Genomic DNA, 19,965 nt, shown 5'->3' on the forward strand with positions numbered 1-19,965 from the left:
GAGTGCGACCCTGTTGATTCTCCTGGACCTCTCAGCGGCTTTCGATACCATCGACCATGGTATCCTTCTGGATAGGTTGTCTGGGTTGGGAGTTGGAGGCCCTGCACTACAGTGGTTCCGCTCCTACTTGGATGGCCGATTCCAGAAGGTGGTGCTGGGGGATTATTGCTCTGTGCCATGGCAATTGTGCCATGGGGTTCCACAGGGCTCTATTTTATCCCCCATGCTGTTTAACATCTACATGAAACCGCTGGGGGAGGTTATCCGGAGGTGTGGGCTGAGGTGCCATCAATATGCGGATGACACCCAGCTCTACCTCTCTTTCTCATCAAAACCAGGTGAGGCAGTGGCTGTTCTGAATCAGTGCCTGGGCATGGTAATGGACTGGATGAGGGCTAATAAACTGAAACTCAATCCAGACAAGACAGAGGTACTGTTAGTGGGTAGTTCGTCTGCCCGGCTAGCTGATATTCAACCTGTTCTGGAGGGGGTTGCACTCCCCCTAAGGGATCAGGTTTGTAGTTTGGGGGTGCTCTTGGATCCAGAACTGCCACTTGAGGCACAGGTGAACTCAGTGGCACAGAGCACTTTTTATCAGCTTAGGCTGGTATACCAACTACGCCCTTATCTGGACAGAGATAGCCTAGCTGCAGTTATCCATGCTCTGATAACTTCTCCTCTGGATTACTGCAATGCGTTATACGTGGGGCTGTCTTTGAAAATGTCCAGAAATTTCAGCTGGTCCAAAATAGGGCAGCAAGATTGTTAACAGGGACTGGCCTGCGAGCTCATATTACGCCAGTACTTTTCCAGCTGCACTGGCTGCCAGTCCATTTCCGGGCCCGATTCAAAGTGCTGGTGTTAACATTCAAAGCCCTTAACGGCTTGGGGCCAGGTTACCTGAAGGATCGCCTCCTCCCATATGTGCCTGCCCGGACCTTAAGATCATCGTCAGCGGCCCTTCTCCGTGAGCCCCTGCCAAAGGAAGTGAGGCGGGTGGCTACTAGGAGGAGGGCTTTTTCTGCTGTGGCACCCCGGCTCTGGAATGAGCTCCCTAGTGAGGTTCGCCTGGCACCTACATTGTACTCATTTTGGCGCCAGGTGAAGACCTTTTTATTTTCCCAGGCATTTTAGCATTTTAGGTTTCTAAATTTTTATCTTTGCTGTTTTAAATCTGTATTTTAAACTCCTGTACTGCTGCTAGGTTTTATTGTGGTTGTATTGTTATATTGTGGTTTTAATGTTCTATATATTTTAAATTGTTTTATTGTGTGTTGTTTGGTTTTAATTTTTGTGAACCTCCCAGAGAGCTTCGGCTATTGGGCGGTATAGAAATAAAATAAATAAATAAATAAATAAATAAATAAATAATAGAGCGGCTAAAAATAGCAAACGCAAATGGCAGCCTGCCGTAGCCGCCGCCATTCACGTACGCTGCGCCCAGCCGTGGCCAGCCAGGAGACGAGCTGCCCCTGCCGCTGCCCCTGCTGCCGCCCCCGCCGCCCTGCCACCACTCCCCGCCTCTGCACCTTCCGCTGCCACACCTTCCACCGCCGCCACTACCCCTGCTGCCGCTGCACCTGCCACCCCCGCCCCTGCCTCCGCCGCCGCACCTTCCGCTGCCGCACCTTCCACTGCCACACCTTCCACCGCCGCCACACCTTCCGTTGCCATGGCCGCACCGCCGCAGCCGCATCCACTGCCTCATCTGCCGCATTCACCCTAGGTAAGTATCGTCCCGGGCTGTTCCATGGTGCGGGATGGGGGGCAGGAGGCTGTTCTGCCACAGATTCCAGGGGGCTAAATGCCAGTGCATTCGGCCTCACTGGAATCCGTGGCGGGATTCTCCGCCATCCCTACCACAAAATCTTCAGATGGCTATCCAAAGGAAGTTTGCCAACAAACTGGGGACGGGGAAGATGGGTTGTTCCATTAAGAGACTTGATGTGTAGGAATTAGCAAGGTCAAGGTTTTCACGGCATGAAAGAGAAGCAGCAATACTCTTTTAAGCAGGGGTGGGCAACTTGTGACACTCCCCAGATGTTTTCTTCTACAATTCCCATCAGCTGAACCAACATAACCAATGGGGAGGAATGATGGGAGTTGTAGGACACAACATCTGGAAGGCTACAAGTAGGGATGGCAGAGAATTCCGCCACAGATCACGGTGAGGCCGAATGCCAGTGCATTCTGCCCCCAGAACTCTGTGGCGGAACGGCCTGCCACCCCCACCCCCCCGCGGATCCCTCCTGGGACGAGACTCACCTGGGGCGGATCTTCCGACCGGCTGCCGCCACCGCCATTTCCACTCTGGTAAAAAAAAAGGAAGACGTGATAGGCTACATAAAGATTTACATAGCCTATCATGACTAGGTTTTTTTTATGGCTGGGTGGGTTAAAAAAAACAAACACCCGCGTACGCAAATGGCGGCAGCTACGGCCGCTGCCATTTGCATTCCTTATTTTTGCCCTCGTAATCTACATAAATATTTACGTAGACTATGACGGCGAAAATCAAGGGGAGCGGAGCGGGCGCTATTTGTGTTCCCCTTATTTTTGCTGTCTTAGTCTACGTAATTATTTATGTAGATTAAGAGGGCAAAAATAAGGAACGCAAATGGCGGCGGCCGTAGCCGCCGCCACTTGCGTACGCGCGTGTTTTTTTTTTTTAAAGTCAGACATGATAGCCTACGTAAATCTTTATGTAGCCTATCTAGGGATGGCGGAGAATTTCTCCCCAAAACTTCGGGGGGCCGAGCGCCAACGTGTTCGGCCCCCCGAACAAGTTTCGGGGAGAAATCCTCCGCACCCCCCCGCACCCCGCACCCCCCCCGGGATGGGACTTACCTTCACCGAATGTCCCTCCCGGTGGCTGGTCCGGCCGGCGGTTCGGTGGGTGTTCGAGCGAGGCGGGAGCGGCAGCCAGTCTTTTGAACGGCTGCTGCCGCCGCCATTGCAATGAAAGAAAAAAAAAAAACGCCCCCTGATAGGATACGTGACGATTCACGTAGCCTATCACGGCTAGATTTGCAAAGTCAGCCGTGATAGGCTACGTGAATCATCACGTAGCCTATCACGGGTGACTTTAAAAAAAAAAAAGAGTGTACAGATAATGGCGGCCCCCAAAGGGAGCCGCCATTCGCGTTCCTTATTTGGTCGCTGTAGTCTACGTAAATGTTTACGTAGACTACGGCGAAAATAAGGGCAATGCTATTTGCGTTGCCCTTATTTTCGCCGTAGTCTACGTAAACATTTACGTAGACTACAGCGACTAAATAAGGAACGTGATTGGCGGCTCCCTATGGGGGCCGCCATTCGCGTACGCGCTTTTTTTTTTTTAAGTCACCCGTGATAGGCTACGTGACGATTCACGTAGCCTATCACGACTGACTTTGCAGATCTAGCCATGATAGGCTACGTGAATCGTCACGTAGCCTATCAGGGGGCGTTTTTTTGTTTTGTTTTTTTACTTTCACGTTCGCGGCCGGGCGAGGCGAGGCGCCTCCTCCCCGGCCTGAATTTCGGCCGGGCGAGGCGGGAAGCCTCCCCCCCCCCGGCCTGAACTTCACGGGGGGACCAGCGAAGCACCTCCCCCCCACCGCGAACGGCCTTCGACGACAGGTAAGTGACTTTCGTCCACCCCTAAGCCTATCAGGTCTGACTTAAAAAAACAAACAAACTGCGCGTACGCAAATGGCGGTGGCTATGGCCGCCACCATTTGCGATCCTTATTTTGGCATGTCTTAGTCTACGTAAATAATTATGTAGACTAAGACGGCGAAAATAAGGGGAACGCAAATAGGGTCCACTACGCTATTTACGTTCCCCTTATTTTTGCCGTCTTAGTCTACATAAAGATTTACGCAGATTAAGATGTCAAAAATAAGGAACGCAAATGGCGGCGGCCATAGCCACCGCCATTTGCGTACACGGTTTGTTTGTTTGTTTTTTCATGGGTCTTTTTTAAAACTATCATGTTTTTTTTTTAAACCTAGCCATGATAGGCTACGTAAATCTTTACGTAGCCTATCACATCTTCTTTTTTTAAAACTGGAAATGGCGGTGGCAGCTGCTGCCGAACCGCCGCCGGAGCCGCCGCCACCCAGAAGATCCGCCCCAGGTAAGTCTCTTCCCGGGGGGGGGGCAGGCTGTTCCACCACTGATTTTGGGGGTCCGAATGCACTGACATTCGGCCTCCCCGAGATCCGTGGTGGAATTCTCTGAAATCCCTAACAGCTGGCCACGGAGGATTCCGGAGGGGAGGAACAGAGCGCCCCCCCATCGAGGATTCTGGGGGAGGGACGGAATGCCTCCCCCCCACCATCAACATAATCCGCAAACAGGTAAGTGACTTCCGTACGTCCCTAGCTACAAGTCTGCACAGGAGCAAGGGTAAAAAAAAAAAAGGCAACTCTTATCAAAGCACAGAAATACTGGGCTGCCAAAGACAGTACCCTGGGAAACAGTAAAATCAGTTCTGTCTTGCACATTTCGGAAGAACCTTTGAACTGGGTGCTCAGAGTTGACACAATGTGCCTATTAACTGTATTCCCTGAAGCTGAGTTAACTTTATGCTGCTTAAGATTTAGTATACCTTGATGTTTCTCATGCTGTCAGCTGTGTGCAAAAACATTATGTCTCTTTTGTTTTAATTATTACCACATTTTGTTAGGTAAGGACCCTACTAAATTAACAAACTCTAAATTAACAAACTCTTAACAAACTCTGCTGTTTACTTTTAGTGTTCTTTAGATCTGATAAGACTCTCAGATCATGAAGGACTGGTTAGGATTTTTTTATGTTGCTGTTGCAGTTTTAATAAGATAGATATTTAACGGACTTTTGCAATTATGGCTCATATATATATATATATATATATATAATCAGTAAGTAGTTACCCAATGAAAAATGTAATAGTTATTCAGTACAGTCCTATACTTGGAAATACATTCCACTGTGTAAAATGGGATTTCCTCTCAAGTAACCATATATAGGATTGCATCCACAGTGTACCTGATTGTCTGCCAGACAAAACCTGGGTAGAGTAACAAACCATACGTTAACCATGGGTTAAATAAATAATGGGTTAGCATTACATGGGAACCAGGTCAATGGGTTGGATCCAGACTTATTCATACTTAGAGTTGTTCCACTTATTTTAATGGATATACTCTGAATATATGTTTAAGTCCAGATCCAACCCAATGTTGCCATGAAATCAGAATTGCTGTTGGCCATATCTGTGAACTTCTGATTCACACATTATATGTATTCGAAAGAGTGCATAATCAGGGACTACTCACATGGGTAAAAAAAAATATATAATCTCATAATAGCATGACTGTTTGAAAGGAATGAGACACATGGCCTCATTAACTGAAACACACTGTTGCAGTCATATATTAGATAAGATGGTGTAGTGAACAATGCTAAAGGAATAATCCATTATATATAAAGCTTGAAATTCACCTCCCCTATAGCAATTGATGTCTATGCTGTGTCACACAAGAACCTAGGAAGAGCTAGGGAAGGAATGGACAGAGATGGATAAAGTCCCACCTAAGATTGGAGAGATATGCTGCAAATCTTTAACATTTGGATTTTTGTGATAGATTTCTTTTTGAAAGACATCCTTTTTCAAAGTTGAGCATAGTTTCGACTTTTTGAATCCCAGAAGTTATGCATTTCATGAAGTATGGGCTTTAGTCTGTTGTAAACCAGCTTCTTTGAACTGTCCTGTACTTACTGCCAGTTGATGTAATTTGATGGCCCGGAATTCTATCATTTCAATATAAATTTCATAAGCTTCTATATTGTTATCTCCTGCCATACCCTCCTATCATCTTTTTTTTTCCCTAATCAAAAAATAAACAAAATCATTTGCAGGTATGTAAAGAGGCTCACTGGATTGAGAGCATATGTTTCCCTCTTCTTACTCTGGACATATTGCTGCGAATGCATTTTATCAGGTGTAAGGGAGTGTGAAAGCAATCACTAGTTCTAGCAGCTGTCATTTTAGGGCAAATGGGTACCAGATTTTTTCTGGAATAAGCATTGGCCCCATAATGAGCATAAAGGGAGGGCCATTGGAATATTTATTTAATACAATCAGCTTTCCCTCGGTTTGTAGACTGCCAAATGACGGAAGTTTTAGACTGTGAAATGAGCAATGAAGTAGTGTTTCAAAGCAATGTGACTCCCAAACCGAAGATCCCAAACCTTTTGTTTCCTATTTCCATTATCCACCTTGGATTTTGTTCAGTTACACTTGCACTGAGCTGAAAAATTGCCAGGCCCAACATTTATATATATATATATATATATATATATATATATACACATACACACACACACAGCAACATCAGTTTTAGCTTCATTATTTCCAATTATGTAGCCAAAACATCTGGTAAAAGAAGCCAATTACCTGTGTACTTCAGTACAACTGCAAACACACATCTCCCATCATTTCTGATGGGGGGGGTGTTATATAAAAGTTGCATATACCAAGTGGCCCAAACGTAGGTATACAGTTGTTTAGAACGTTGATGGGAGTGGGAGAGAATGTGTGAGTAGAAGATGTGTGGGTGAGATGAGAGTTGCTCTGACATTTGTGAACAGTCTGAAAAAATCCACATGATGTGTGTCTAAGCAGCTATCCATACCTAGAACGTCCTTGCAATGCTTAATGCGTAAATTGAAATGGAAGCCGTACCGTCCAAGACTGTTACATGGTCTTCTGGAGGACGACCCAGACCATCGGTTGCAATTCTGTGAGATGATGCGTAACCAAATCTCTAACGAACCAGACCTTCTTCATAAGATCATCTGGTCAGATGAGGATTCTTTCAAGTTGTCAGGCCATGTGAACAGGCATAACTGTGTGTATTGGGCAGATCAAAATCCTCATTTGACTATCACTTCTCAACTGAACCAGCCAGGAGTCATAGTGTGGGGTGCACTGTCCAGCGAAGGTGTTGTAGGACTGGTTTTCTTCGATACAACTGTGGATAGTAACAATTACCTAAACACGTTACACGATGTGGTAGTGCCACAACTCAGAACCAGGGCTAACTTTGCCGAACTGCTCTTCCAACAAGATGGGGCACCTCCTTATTATGCTTTTGCAGTAAGGGACTATCTTGACAACACCTTCCCACAGCATTAGATCGGACGACGTGGAAGCATTGAATGGCCACCACGTTCACCCGACTTAACACCAATGGACTTCTTTTGGCGGGGCGTAGTAAAGAATAAAGTTTTTGAGAGAAATCCCCGGACAGTGGATGAGTGAAAAGAGTTAATCTCAGACGCATTTATGGACATTGATGCGGATCGGAATTTGTGTCGTACTGTGTGTCACTAGGGTTGGCGGAGAATTTCTCCCCAAACTTCATGGGGCCGAGTGCCAACGTGTTCGGCCCCCCCGAACAAGTTTTGGGGAGAAATTCTCCGCACCCCCCCCACCCCACGCACCCCCCCGGGACGGGACTTATCTTTGCCGAATGTCCCTCCCGGCGGTGGGTCCTGGCGGCGGTTCGTCGGGTCTTCGTCCGGGACGGGGGCGGCAGCCGATCTTTCGACCGGCTGCCGCCGCCGCCATTCCAATAAAACTAAAAAAAAACAACACCCCCGTGATAGGCTATGTGACGATTAACGTAGCCTATCACGGCTAGATTTCCAAAGTCAGCCGTGATAGGCTACGTAAATCGTCACGTAGCCTATCACGGGTGACTTTAAAAAAAAAACAACCACGTACGGATAATGGTGGCCCCCATAGGGAGCCGCCATTCCCGTTCCTTATTTGGTCGCTGTAGTCTACGTAAAGGTTACGTAGACTACGGCGAAAATAAGGGCAACGCTATTTGCGTTGCCCTTATTTTCACCGTAGTCTACGTAAAGATTTACGTAGACTACAGCGACCAAATAAGGAACGCGAAAGGTGGCTCCCTATGGGGGCCGCCATTTGCGTACGTGCTTTTTTTTTTTTAAAGTCACCCGTGATAGGCTACGTGACGATTTACGTAGCCTATCACGGCTGACTTTGCAGATCTAGCTGTGATAGGCTACGTTAATCGTCACGTAGCCTATCACGGGGGCGTTTTTTTTTTTTAACTTTTAATTTCGTGGCCGGGCGAGGCGAGGCGACTCCTCCCTGGCCTGAATTTCGGCCGGGCGAGGCGGGAAGCCTCCACCCCCGGCCTGAACTTTGGGGGAGAGCAGCGAAGTGCCTCCCCCCACCGCGAAAAGCTGCGAGACCAGGTAAGTGGGTTTCATGCACCCCTATGTGTCACAGTGTTCTGGAGAGGTTCAAGGAATGTTGCAACGTTGATGGAATACATTTCGAGCAAGTATGAGATTAAACAGTGTTAAACAAATGTAAAGGTAATAAACAATGTAATAAAATGCAAATAAACTATACTGTATACCTACTTTTGGGTAAGGATGGATGAAAGTCCCTTACCTGGTCCCACAGCTTGCGTCGCGGTGGGGGGGAGGAGCTTCAGTTCTCCCCCCAAAATTCTTGGTGGGGGGGAGGTGCCCCACCCCTCCCAGCCAAAATTCAGGCTGGGGGGGGCGCCCCATCCCTCGCCGCCGAAATTCTGGCCGGGGGGAAGAGCCCCGTCTCCCCAGCCGCGAAATAGTAAAGTTATGGGGAGAAAAAAAACACATGATAGGCTACGTAACGATTTACGTAGCCTATCACATTTTTTATTATTATTTTATTTTACTGAGAAATGGCGGCGGCGACAGCTGGTCGGAAGACCGGCCGCCACCCCCGCCCCCGCCGAAATGCTGCCGAAATGCCGCCGGGACCCGCTGCCGAGAGGGACATGCAACAGAGGTAAGTCCCATCCCAGGGGGGGCAGGAGGCGGAGAATTTCCCCACCAATTTCGGGGGGCCGAATTCGTTGGCATTCAGCCTCCCGGAGATTCGTGGAGAAATTCTCCACCATCCCTACTTTTGGGCCACTCTGTGTATGCTGCCATTCCATAATGTTTGTCAGGAGATAATGCCTCCTCAGATTCATGATGCAGGACTAAGTTAATTCTCCACATTCTCTCCTCTGATGTTCTCAGTGTTGTCTCATGACTTTTTAGCTTCTGCATTCCAAAAATATGTGTCACTACTTTGACCCACTCCATGTTTGTTTGTTTGTTTGTTTGTTTATACACCTTTAAAAAAATACCCCAGCCTCCATCATAACATGTTCCCAGGGTGGTCACAATATGCAATATATCATCATTATAAAATACAATAAAATACACAAAGTCAGCCTGTGTCAAATTCAATATGTGCACCGCCCTTCAACTATCCCTTCAATTCAATATGCGTCGCCCTTCAACTAAAATAACCAGCTAAACATTACTCAGTCCAATAAGCCCAAACCTTGTCTACTAATCAGGAAGATTTTTTTTTTTCCTTTCCAGCAGAAAGCCATCAAGGCTAAATGGCTTCCCTAGGAGGGGAGTGCCATATCCTAGGTACAGCTCCCAAGAAAGCCCTCTCCCAAAGATCTTAATATACAAACAAGTTCATGCTAGAAGTGGTTGGAGATTTTTTTTAAAAAAAACACTTCCATGAAACAAGGTGTTACACCCAGGCTTGCCATGTTGCAATCTGGAGAGTCTTTCTGTATCTTTCAATTGACCTCCGAGTTGTCAGATGGGCAAGTTGTAATGTCTTCTGCCACCCATTTTTTTCTGCTGGATCCTTTGGTTCATCTTATCTTCTCCTGCCTGCTTTGTGGCACACACAGTGGGGGCTGGTGGGGGCTCCTATTTCAGTGGGGCCGTAAATCCACTCTGGGTTTCAGTCTGAACTCCAAGTGAGCTATCCAGAGTGCTGGACCCTACCCCCAGTGTGGGTTCAGCACCTTGGATAGCTCCTTTGGGGTTCTGACTGAAACTCAGAGCAGGTTCACCACCCAACTCAGAAAAGGAGCCACCAAACTCCATTGGGCATACACAAAGTCCTGCTTGCTTTAGCAGGAAGGAGAGAGAGGCAGACAAAAAAGAAGATTTAAAGGTAAAGGGAAGCCAGGTTGCTTCAGATGGCAACCTGGCAACTCTGATTACATAAGGCAGGCCGCCCTTTTGTCTTGATTCACCTCGCTTTCATGTTCCCATTACAAACTTAAGAGCCAGACTTAGGTCTTAAAAACAAAACCGGGGATGGGGGCATGGGCAGGGGAAGCTGTGTTTCTCTTCTTCAATCAGGATTGGTGATGGTATGATATTATTTATGCAAGAGCCTCACATGGTCACCTTAACTCGTAGCCCTCCCGCTGTCTTCAAAGAATCAGAATTGTAATATAAGAAACTATTGTAATTCTGGTGGTCAGATGTGAATATACTTTCTCCGTAATTTTTTTTTTAAAAAAATAAGATTCACGCTGCCTTTGCTCTTTTTCCCATCTAAACCCTCTTAAGCATACATTATACTGTCCAAACAAATTGGAACCTCCTGCTTTAGTTAGTTTTGGCAAATTGTTCTTTTCCTGGAATAAGTTTGGGAGTTTCCTGGCTTTGCATTTGACAGCATGGTGTCTCTGGTGGATTTATATATATATATATATATATATATATATATATATATATATATATATGTGTGTGTGTGTGTGTGTGTGTGTGTGTATTTGCTGCTGCTGCAGCTTTTTTGAAGAAATGAAGATATCATTTTCCTGACATGTAGTTAGCGTATAGGAAACTGTGCATGATTTGGGATTTAGCAGCAGGCACAGTTAGAAAGGGATGTCCATGTGTCATGAGCCCAAACCAAGCACTACTGAACCATGTGGCAAATCCCCCTTGATTTCGGCAGAGTGGTGTTTCCCATACATTGGATAGTTCAGGCACCTTTCTTGCTTCTTTTGATGCTTTCTGAATTAAAACAGCAGGCACAGTTCATTCTTGCACTGGAAAAAGATTTAGTTTTAGCTTGTAAAGATAAGAGTCACTTGCCTTCAGAAGAGACCACCTCATATTTTTCTGCCCGAGTCCCTGGTCTAGGCGTGGTTCCTGACATTTTCCTGCTGGGGGGTGGGGGCCATAGTTCCTATGTCTGACTGAGTTTGGCACCAAAGACAGAAGAGCCTCTCCCTATTACTACTACTACTAACCTTTCATGATATGCAAAATTCAGCCAGCCCTGCCCTGACTGCAGCTATGGAAGCCACTTACACATCATCAAAAAAAGCGGGCACAAAAGTGGAAACTAAAGTGAAAACAGTTTTCCATAAAATGTACACATGGTGGTTTATATGTTTAGATGCAAATGTTGACATTACTGTAATTTAAATAGAAATACTATATGTATATCTCACCATAGTGGGAAAGGCTGTGACCAGGTGACCCGTTAAGCGCTTCGACAGCAGACTGAGCCAGCAAAGTGTTGGTGGACATCCTCAAGGCTCTTCTTCTCCCTTTTGGGGGTTCTTTGTCTTTAAACCAGGTTTGGACTGGATAACCCTTCAAATAGGGAACTGCCATTCAAATGGAGGACTGCTCTCTGAAAAGGAAGACACATGGCCAACCCTAATTGCAAGATGACAAGCCTACAGCTTCTTGAGGAATTCAGTCTTTGTGAATTCCTGTGCAAAATGTTTTCATCTGATCTCTTTTTCTTGCTCTCATTTAGGGATGTGCGAACCCACCCCCGTCCAGGTTCTCCCAGAGCCTACCCAACCCCTGGCCCTGCTCGCCAGTTCCCAGACTCACCCCAGCAGCCTTGCCAAGCTCTGCATTTGCCATTTTTAAAAAGGAAAATGGCAATTACAAAATGTGCATATATGCATATGTACAAAAATGTGCATTTTTGCAAATGCACGTATTTGTAAAAATGTGCATTTTTGTGCATATGCAAATATGCACATTTTGCAATCGTCATTTTATTTCTCAAAAAATTGTGATCATGAAGCTCAGTGAGGTTACTGGAGTGAATGCAAGCCATTTGCTGGGCGTGGGCAGGGGGCAAGCAGGGGCAAGGGCTCAGCGAGCTGGGCTCGGGGGAGTGTGGGAAGAGGTGGTTCCACCAGATTCCCAGATGGAATTGGGTGCCCACACCATCCCTACTCTCATGTGGGAATCAGGACTTAGCTATTCACTGGATTTCACACTCTGAACGTTGCAACACAGTTCTCAGTAAATGTATCAAACTATGCACATATATTTTGAGAGAAAAATACAAATGTTTGAGAGAAAATACCTTTGAAAAATGCAGATAATTGTGGAAATGGAATGCCCTTTTGGGTAAATCTGCAACAGTGATACGGAGTGGAAATAGACAGATTTGTCCATTCCCAGGAAAGCATAGAACAACAACTCATTCTGAGTCACAACGGACTGTCTTCACTGAGGACTGTTAATCCTGTTGTGGGTTTGTACTGGGGGTGAATAATCCAATCTCCTCTAATGCAGAGGCACAACAGACCCACCCTGACTGGAAGAAGTCAAGGTCAGAACAGTAAATCATGCATAGATGCAGTGGGTGGGGTACAGTCTTAGGGAGGTATGAGAATTTTGTTTCAGTTCACAAACCACTCAGAAATACCTTGTTTGCAACTCTGAACACAAATGGGAGCCTATGTTGTCCAAAAATGTTCACAAATTCCTGAACTTGTCTTCATGTCCACAGAATGTGCACTTTAGAAAGTGCACACATGAAGAAATGCACAACTTTAAAAATGCACCACTTAAAGTGTGCATTTTTAAAAGTTTCATATTTTAAAATGCATAGTTTAAATATTCAGATTTTAATGGGGGAAGTGAGCACTTTTTAAAATGCACACATTAAGAAATGTACTTTTTCAAAATGCACAACTTTAAAATGTACACATTAAATTATGCATTTTTAAAGTTGTGCATTTCTTCATGTGTGCCATTTTAAAAATTCACATTTTCATGCTTTCAATGGGGAAAAGTGTGCGCTATTCCTTGCAACACATTTGACATGGTACTTATGCAGCACCCTACTCCCTGGGAATCAGTGCAATAGAATTTCATTTGAACCAAATATATGGATATGCTTTCCATCTTCCCAAATGAAGGAGGCATGATTCTTGCTTTAAAGTCAAATATTGCATTGTCTCCTTTCTGTTTGTCTTTTAACTAGGGATGGTGCAGGCGCCCGTTTCAGTCCGCAAATCTGTTGGACTGCTGGTGCCTGCATCCCCCAAACTACACCCACTGAACTCCCCTCCCCCCGCACGCTGGCCTTCCGGGCTACAGTCGAGCCCCCCCTCCATGCTCAGGAATCAGTCTGCAACTTACCCGGGCCTCTTTGTCTCTGTCCCAATGGCCACATTTTTAAAAAACATGGCACATACAAACATATGCAAAAAGTGTTGTGGATCTTCCACATACCCTAGTTTCACAGTGCTATTTTGCGTATAAGTCTATGGGCAAGTGCTGCTGATCACCATGTTTTTTAAAAACATGGCGATCGGGACAGAGACGAACAGGCCTGTGTAAGTTGCAGGCAGCTTACTGAGCATGGGGGGGGGGGTCAACTGCAGCTTGAAGGGCCAGCGAGTGGGGGGAGGGCTCGGCTGGTATCCAGAGAACCTGAGCTAGGATGGGTTCTCACATCCCTACTTTTAACCAAAAGAAAGCATTATTAATGTTACAAGTTTCACAGAGGTTTTCTCCATGAGGCATTTATTGTGCACTCATCATTCTCTACTCAACAGTAATTTACAGGTTCTTTAGATGACTTTCTGACCCACCAGTTTAATTTCTGTTTTTAATAGGGATGTCAGAGAATTCTGCGACGGATCTCAGTGAGGCCAAATGCCAGTGCATTTGGCCCCCTGAAATCCATCACGGAACGAAGCCCCCGCCCCCCCAACCCACAAAAGGAATGCAGGATGAAGTCCCCACTGCCCCCAACCCACAAAAGGCGCGCGAAACGCAGCACGTACCTGCTCCCATCCGCGCTGCTTTGCGAATGGAGGCCGTCCGGCAGCTGCCATTTGCTTCCTCAACATAGACGTGATAGGCTACGTAAATACTTACGTAGCCTATCATGGCTAATGCAGGGATGCCATTTACATCCCTGCAGAGGCCGTGATAGGCTACGTAAGTATTTACGTAGCCTATCATGGCAGGGGGGAAAAAAATCAGCGTACGGAAATGGCGGTGGCTACCACCATTTGCATACACTGGGTTTTTTCCCCCCTGCCGTGATAGGCTATGTAAATCTTTATGTAGCCTATCACGGCGGGGGGGGGGGGGAACCCAGCGTACGCAAATGGTGGCGACTATGGCAGCCGCCATTTGTGTGCCCTATTTTTTGCCAATTTATCTTACGTAAATATTTACGTAAGATAAATCGGAGAAAAATAGGGCACGCAAAGGTGGCCACTGTAGACGTCGCCATTTGCATACGCAGGTTGTTGTTTTTTTACCCAGCCGTGATAGGCTACGTAAATTCTTACGTACCCTATCACAGCTGCAAGCCAGGATGGCAATGGCGGAGGCAACAGCCCGGCTGAGGCTGGCCAGGAGACCAGCCACCGCCACTGGAACCGCCGCCGCTGCCGAATCTGCTGCATCTTAGGGATGTACGAAAATCACTTACCTGTTCATGGATTATGCTTATGGGGGGGAGGTGCTCCGTTCCCCCCCCCCCGGAATCCTCCACGGCCGGCTGTGCTCTGCGGCAGCACTGCGGAGCAGCCGGCCAGGCCCAGCCAGGCCAGAGCCGTCGGCAGCCGGATTTCCGGCCGCAGAGGGCTCTGGGGGAAAAAAAACAACCGCGTACACAAATGGCGGCGGCTACGGCCGCTGCCATTTGCATTCCTTATTTTTGACATCTTAATCTACGTAAATATTTACGTAGACTAAGACGGCAAAAATAAGGGGAACACAAATAGCGTAGTAGACTCTATTTGCGTTCCCCTTATTTTCGCCGTCTTAGTCTATGTAATTATTTACGTAGACTAAGACGGCCCAAAATAAGGAACACAAATGGCGGCAGCCATAGCTGCCGCCATTTGCATATGCCTTTTTTTTTTTTAACCCAGTCATTTTAGGCTACATAAAAACATATGTAGCCTATTACGTGTGTGTAAAAAGCAACAACAACAACACTGCAAATGGTGGCAGCAGCAGCCTGTCGGAAGACCATCCGCCGCAGCCGCCGCCACTGGAGCCGGAGCCGCCAGAGCCCGGAAGATCCACCCTAGGTAAGTCTCGTCCCAGGGGGATCTGCGGGGGGGTGGGGGGCAGGCCGTTCTGCCACAGATTTCAGGGGGCCGAATGCACTGGCATTCGGCCTCCCCAAGATCCGTGGCGGAATTCTCTGCCATCCCTACTGCATGTGCCGCATCTGCCCCAGGTATGTTCCGTCCCGGGGGTATTCCACAGGGGGGGCAGGGGGGCAAGTGGCCGTTCTGCCACGGATTCCGGGGGACTCACTGGAATCCATGGCAGAATTCTCTGCCATCCCTAATACAGAGTGAGTTCTACTGTTTGCTGGAGATCATAACTCATTGAAACACAAGGTTACAATTCTCCTTATCTGATTGCTATCCAGATGGGATTCAACTAGGGATGTCAGAGAATTCCACCACGGACTGAAATGGGATTGAATTCCCTTCAGTCCATGCCACAGAATCCTGTGAGGAACGGCACCATGAGGTCCTGCGGAGCCAGCCGTCATGCGGCTTTTTTTTCGTCGTCCGCAAAGAGTTGCGGAATTTTCGTAAATAAAAACGCAGTGTAGTATGTTCCGATAATAAATACGTACGTTTTTTTAAAAAATGAATTGTGCTCACCACCTTGTTTGTGGGTATTCTTTTTAAGTTGAAATCCTCAGCCAAAACACTTCCTCCTCCTCGGGGCTTCCCAAAACAAGGCTGCCCTAGGTGTGCCTGAGCGATGCGCTCTTTGTTTAAAGCAACGCTGTTTGAAAGAAAGAAAGAAAGAAAGAAAGAAAGAAAGAAAGAAAGAACCTTTTAACATGACCATGCTGGTCCTGGAGCCCTGCATGAGGTATTATTCTCCCTGCTAAGTTTTATATTTCCACATCCAGAGCTGTTGTTGACGTTATGAGGCTAAAATGGAGAGGAGAACCAACTCTGTGCATGTCTACTCAGAAGTAAGCCTTATTGAGTTCAATGCGACTTACTCCTACACATGTCAGTAACCCACTTGGAAGAATACAGTTCTTCATATTCCCTGGTATGTTTATCCCCCATTTTGTCCATTCCCTGAGCATGTGCAGAGTTTGCTTTTTATTCAAACAAAGAGAAGCTTGTTAATCTTTCCCTTCATGCTGCATTTGTACAAATGTGACTGCTTCAGAAAGAACTTTCCATTATACTGTCTCTTTTTCATGAGTTTTATAACAGAAGTATGGTGTAGTGGTTAGAGACCAGCCCAAAGTCACCCAGTGAGATAACTAACAGGAGGTTTGCTAATGAGCTGGATGTGGAAATGCAAAGCTGAGCTGGGGGAAGTGGGGTGCTGACATGTGTAGGAGTAAGTCACATTGAACTTAATAAGACTTACTTCTGAGTAGACATGCACAGAGTTAGTTCTCCTCTCCATTTTAGCCTCATAACGCCAACAACAACGCTGGATGTGGAAATAGAAAGCCTAGCAGGGGGAATAATACTCGTGCAGGGCTCCAGTCCAGCATGGTCATTTTAAAAGGTTTTTTATTTATTTCTTTCAAACAGCATTGCTTTAAACAAAGACTGCATCGCTCAGGCATGCCTAGGGCAGCCTTGTTGCGAGCAGAGATGGGTTAAAGAAGACGCAGACAACAAGCTTGGGTTGAAAATTGGGCCACATTTATTGAAATAGCTGCAAAGGGGTAACTAGGACGGGTATCTAACTGTGTCAGCGGCTAGCTGGCACTTCTTGGGCGTAAACATACCCAGCCTGAGGGGTGGCGGTGATCTCGCCATCCCTCCGGACTGCCCCTTCTGGGGGAGGTAGACCTTCCGGAGTCACCCCTACCCGGTGCCGCGAAACACCTGTGTGAGTGAGTAGGGTTGGTCTCCCAGGCAACCCTTATCCCCCCGCTGAGCTGCACAACCCGTTCGGGGGGCCCTCAGGCATCACCTGTCACCATAAGGTGCCTCTGCAGGCACACCATCCCTACTTTCCTGTTTTGCCCGTCCTAGCCGCCACAGGAGTCTCAAGCCTAGAGCTTGTGAAACTTCCCCCACCTGCACAGAAAAACTTCCCGCAGGCCCCTTTGCAGATCAGACAGACATATGTTATTCACTAAATGAGACAGGCAGACACCATCCTACCTGTAACGCTCCCTCCATGTCCATAGAATTCCCTGGCGGGTGGTGCATCCATCACCTCATTCACCTGGCAATAAGCCATTTCTCTGTGCACTTTCCAACGTGCCCTGCCACTGGCAACGTCATTCCATTCCTTCCCATTGATCCATGGGAGCAGTGAGGGCTGCAATAGGCTACTTCCAGCCAGGTATGCCGGACCACCTGTATCTCAACCAAGGCCTGTTCCATCAGGTCCTCGCCTGGCTTACAGCCGAAGTCATTCCCTCCAATGTGCAGCACCTGGGTCTGCGGAGGAAGACTGACAAACTTGGTGGGACAGAGTGAGGAGGGGAGTCCCACCGTATGCCACGTCTATGGAGCCACTGGATCTTAATGTGACAGGGTGACAGAAGCTGAATTCTGAAGAAGACATACAAGCTCTTCATGCAGCTCCAGACATCAAAACGTGCCCATGTAAGAGCACCCATACCGGCGTACAACAAGTCTTCTGGTCTAAGGAATAAGCACATTAAGGGAAACTACACAATTGCCCTTAAGTCAACAGCAAACCATTGAAGTGATAAAAACAGAGGCCCCTCCTCAGACCCGTGGCATGCCATAAAACCCATAAGGTGCCGCCAGAGCATAATCCGTTGACTTGAGTTTGGCTGTGGGCCACTGCCGTGCCCTTGCCATGCCGATCAATTTGATCACCAAATATGTAAATGGATTACTTTGGGCCAGACCTGTACCTTGCAGCAAATCAAGGCCCTCCGGGACAAGTCGGCCTTGTGAGCCCAGACCAACCCTGCATTCTGTTAGGGCTGCTACGTGGAACAGGGAAACGTCTTATTGGAAAGCTCAAATGGAGGGCCATTACCCCTGGAGCCCGAAAGGGGTATCCAGAGAGAGAGGGTGGTTAATTTACTAATGCAGGCAAACATCTGTGCCCAACACTATCTTGCACGCCGAAACCTAAATTCTGACATGGAGTCAGTGTGAAACCCACCTTTGTGGGCTGGAAGGCTAAATGGCCAGCTTGCGACTTATGGTCCCAAATAGTCTGATGTTCCTTAAGGAGGCGTGAAATTGTGGCCAATGATCTATAGATAAGGGCCATGAATCCTATCGCTGAGGTTTTGCCTAATGCGCAGCACACACACCCTGCTCTGTCGCAGGCGGCTCCTGTACGGAGAGCCATGGAATGCACGCTGGCATGCCTGGCTTCAGTATCCCGATCTCCCATAGTACTGCAAGGATGGGATCTGGGAATGGAGCACCCACGGGGCTAAGGCCCGGAAGATGTTGACCTAATTTCATGACAAGGCATCGACAATTGGGTTTGCCTAACCCGGCACATGGTGGACCCAGAACCAGATGTTGTAATACTGACTCTGGAGCGCGAACACACTGACACATGACATGACCCTCCAATTTCGGGAGGATGGAGAATGCATAACGTGGTCATGTTGTCATAGCGAAGGGGGGTTACTGACTTGGCTATAAGGTTATCCCTCAATGTGCTTGGTGGGGGCGGCAGCCTCCACTCTACAGGCCTTTACCCATTGCACAATTGGACCTGCCCTAAGAATCTGAAACCCCTTGGGGTAGGGGCAGAACCATGTGAGTCCGCAGTCCGGCTTTGAGGAGAGGCTCACGCTTCCAGAAGGAGGTGCCATTAAAGCCCTACTAAGTTGACGCCATGCCTGAGGTATAACTACTTGGAGCTGTGCCTAACGGACCTGAAAATTGTCCTGAGGGAGGTGAGTATAACACCTAAGGGTATCGGATTGGCTTCACCGAATGTTGCTGTGGGAGACAGGCCCTCAGCCTTTGTGAGCTAAGGGGCACTGAAGTAACAGAAAGGGGAAACAATACTTGCGTTAGGTCAGAACACTGACCACCATCTTTGGACTCCATGTAGCACATGCCCATCAGGGACCCGTGGCCAGGATCCCAGACAAAGACAGCGGCCTCATCGAAGAGGTGTGACACACTGTGCAGAGATGATCAGGGATCTCGTGATAATTGACTGGCGCTCAGGAAAGAGAGGTTACGAATCAGGATAAACTCCCTAGAGGATTTCCTGGGCACCATTTCGAGAAGGGAGATCCTAGAATAGCTAACGGGGTATGGAAAAAAGGGGGGGGGCTAAAACCCTTCTACTAGTACTGCATTGTTAACCTCTCCTGAACCTGTCAACGCCTAGCAAGGAGAAATGTTGCTTACGAGGTAGGGATGGTCTATGTTGACCTAACAAAAAAATGCTAGGGGGCCCTAGAACCCAGCATAAACTGTGTTCCAAGTTAAGATGCATTCCCCCAGTTGGGTAGTGTCTTAAAGCCGGAGTATCAACGCCAACCTTACTAGGCATTGGCCATCCAGAGCTTCCTACTGCCTCGGCTTTTCCAAGGGGGCCCTCCCCTCCCTGAGAGGTGCATGAGTGTTGACTGCTACAAGGGAGCCTTCATGATGAAAACTGCACGTGTCCTGGGACCATGTGCCCATTGGGGCTTTACATAGGCCGAGGGCCAGTGCGGGAGACCACCTGGTGAATGTGGCCACTGCCAGATCTGTTGCCGACCCCAGCTGGGAAGGAGTCAAAATTGGAGTGAAAGGTCCTGGTCAAACAGGTCCTTACGCAGCGAAGGGCAATGGTGGCCCTCCTGCGAGAGGCCTCAACAAGCCATTTGCACACCTCCTCAGGTGAAAGACATTACGAGAA

Source organism: Heloderma suspectum, chromosome 7, assembly GCF_057233095.1.
Source record: "Heloderma suspectum isolate Gila_16-S chromosome 7, 16-S_ref, whole genome shotgun sequence".
In the NCBI taxonomy this organism is placed as follows: Eukaryota; Metazoa; Chordata; class Lepidosauria; order Squamata; family Helodermatidae; genus Heloderma; species Heloderma suspectum.